The sequence below is a fragment of the Gymnoscopelus microlampas genome, assembly GCF_963454915.1.
Source record: "Gymnoscopelus microlampas genome assembly, chromosome: 15".
NCBI classification, from domain to species: Eukaryota; Metazoa; Chordata; class Actinopteri; order Myctophiformes; family Myctophidae; genus Gymnoscopelus; species Gymnoscopelus microlampas.
The window spans coordinates 14,891,036-14,894,659 of NC_139952.1; positions in this window are offsets into that span (position 1 = coordinate 14,891,036).

The following is a 3,624-nucleotide window of genomic DNA, read 5'->3' on the forward strand; positions in this document are numbered from 1 at the left end:
TAACAAACATTTTGAAAGTCTCTCAGCATGTTTGAAGATTTGGGGGGAAAAAACGTTTTTGACATGCCCAAAATAGGGACACCAGGTTCAAAGTGGTTTCTACAGTATATGTGAGATCAACAGACACCATGGGAATGCTGACAGTTGTCATGGTGACATGGCATTCAGAAGGCTGTGAGCCTAAATGGCCAACACAAATCTTTCATTCACCGCTATTGTTTGACTTCTCCACAGACATTTCAAATAGAGGATTTGGTCCGTTACTGAAACCAGCAAACCACTATAGACTACTTTGTAATGCAGGACCTCCAGGAAAGAGGCACTGAAAGATTTCTCACAGTGACCAAGACCAGGATAGTCGTGGTACAGTAATGCATCAGTAGATACAGTATGCGCTAAAACTGGATACATTGCATGTAAGTCATCGACAGAGATCACTGGCTAATTACCCACTCGATCCAGCCAAATATTGTGTAGAGGAGATAAACAGCCTGTTTTGGCCTGTTTTACATTGTTTTCGTCTCAGTGCTGATAACAAAAGCAGGAGGAAAATGAGGTGCGTTTGTCATAGGAAACAGGTGCACATGTAGACAAAATCACGTGCCATACACGAGAAGAATACTCGTGTAACCCAGTTGCGGACCAAAGAATGGGCTCCAGCTGGGCATGGTGTACATTACACAAATGACTGTTTTGAGTGCCTCACCGAGAGGCATTCATCTAAGGATATGACTGTTTCACTAGGGACAATGAGCAGTTAGGGTCTCTCTGATTGTGATAAATGAGCTTACACAAATTAGTGGAGCATATGGAAAATGCATGGGAGCTAGGATAATTAGAGGTATTTTTTCCGGTATTTCAAGTTAGCTTGTGATAGTGAAGGCAGCAACAACAACAACAACAACAACAACTACTGTATACACAACTGTAAGAGTTATGTTACACTGCAAAATCCTGAGTGTTAATGAATGGTCCATTTGGTTCCATTTGTGCACTCTCTGAGTTAAATTTACTTACGACAATGCATGGATCATGAGTTTTCTGTAAAGCATACTATAGTTAGTCAGTATGCAGATCTTCACCACAACATCTAGTGCTTTGTCTGTATATATGTACATAGCTATGAGCATATAAGCATTTTTTCACCGACTGTAAAGATACAAAGACCTTCCTGCCAGTTTCACAACTCATACTGTAGATGCTGAAAGGGGTGTAGTTTCTCACCTCTTCTACCATACATATTACACAACATATACCTACATCCGCATTTTCTGCACTCTGCACTCAGGACAGGGTGAGTTTCCTTCTGTCTTATTAAAACACTGCTTCTAGTTATCTAAAAATATCATAAAAAGGTTCACAACTGTACTAAAGGTTGACTTCTGCTTGACTTCTCCACAGATATATTTCAAATACAGAATTTGTGCCACTACTGAAACCACTAGACTACTTTGGAAGGTTAAGTGTTCAGAGAGTGTTGTTTTTGAAAGGCAGTATTTATTTTGGTAACAATATCAAGCTACTGTATGTTACTGACAACAGGTGCGTTTTGTTAACATGAAGAAACTAAACTAAACTTAAAGTAGCACTATGTAACTTTTTTTTAATGAATACAATTACATTTTGTCCAATCTGTATGGTAGAGTATGGTAATACAATATAACTTAAACAATTGGGGTGGTTGTATTTTGTCTCTCTGCTCTTCTATTGAGAGATTTAGATCATGTCAAAGGTCATGTCTCACCGAGGCACAGGATCTAACACGAATTTTGACCTGATGGTCAAGATTCAATTCATAGGCATGCTCTATTAGCTCAATGGTAAAAATGTCAGCATGCAGGAAACCGGTTTCAAATCCGGGGTGGAGGAAAGTTATGTAGTGCAGCTTTAAATTGCACTCAATGGACACTTGAAGATTTCTATGACTATTGCAGATGCGGGTCTTTTGTGTTCGGAAAAGCCTAATATATTTAAAGATTTTATTTTTGAAAGTGGATAAAAATGTATTCATTGTGTCAATTTAAATCTTTTGTGTTCTGTCAAGTTCTAAGTGAACAAAGTAACAGCAGGAGCTAGCTACCAGAAAGTTTCCATACTCACAAAAGTATAAATATAATTCCTTAGGTTACAAGTACTCATGAATGTATAAATATAATTCCTTTGATTGATTGAATACTTTATTAATCAGAAATGTAAACAGCACAGTCAGACATTAAGGCCATTGTGGTCTTAGTGAAGTTTGTGATATGCAGCAGGTGTTGTGATCATGGTGGTCGCAATTCTCCAAAGCTCTATAAAAACAAGTTTACATGTTCACCCTCCCTAGAATGCCTGCTACATTGCATAGGATTTTGAAGAGGCAGTGATGTGATTGGGGTAAACCAGCCAATACGGTATGGATAAACTTCAAACTTGAATTAGAATTTACATCTTTTTTAAACATTTTTTTTTAGATTTTTCAGGGAAACAATTAGACAAAGAAAAAGGCTATACAAGACGAGTTGCATACAAGTTGTGATAACATAATCATAAAAGGGTGAGGCACATTCATAGAATTACTTCTGAGGATCTACTTTAATAAATTATCCCCCAAACTGTATTAGAAAGGTAAGTGGAAAGTGTCTTGAATCATAGTTTAATCTATTTCTATGTGCCTGAGGAAAACTCCCTTCAGTTGAATGTATTATTTATTTCCTTTTTATCAAACTACATACCACAATCCTAATAAATAAAGTAAATGGGCCATCATGCTTGCTAAATGTGGGTGGAGATTGCAAATTAGATTTTAAACGTACGGAAGGAAGTCACCATGTTTCTTTACTAGTAGACTAGCAGTGCTTCCTTTGTAGCCTGTCTAGTCTGAAAAATAAGCATGTGCATGTTTCACATAAATTCAATCAAAACATGTAATCAGTAATCACCATAACCTAGGATAAAGAGTGAGAATATATATAGGTTATGTAAATAACTAGGCAAAGAAAAAAATATTTGTATTATATTATAATAATTATTGTGGTGTAAATATCTTTAAAATTAACTGCTGCATGTGGCAATGACATCATATTTAAAGTAGGGGAGGGGACACCATATTGTTTTTTTTTACCAATAAGAACCGCGTCATGCAAATGAGCTAAAAGTCCGTCATAGTAAAGTGTAAGGTCTGCAGTGTTGCCATGTCGGTTTATTATAAGTGTAAAGTTGCTTGTAAATATTATATTTTTGAGCTTGTTTCTAAAGTGTAGTCGCTTATTTGGGCTTCCCTCCTAAATGTTGTTTAAAACCAGGGGTTCTCAAACATTTTCATGTCAAGGACCCCCAAATTGATATGCATTTGTCTGCAGACCCCCATCTGAAAATATGTTATGCCATGGACCCCCATACAAGATGTGTGTTGTTAAAATGTTTCAACAATACAATACTCCACATTTTTCAAAATGTCTTAATTTGAAAATGTTTCTTTTTTAATTGCAGAGCAGCATGTAGATCGGCTATTTTCAAATAGCCGTAGCCTAGTAGTCGCTTCGTTTGGGCTTGTTTTCCTAGACATGGTTGCTTGATTCTCTCTCAAAACCTGGCAACACTGGGGAGTAGTACAGACTACACTAGAGAAGTGGTTTTCACAGC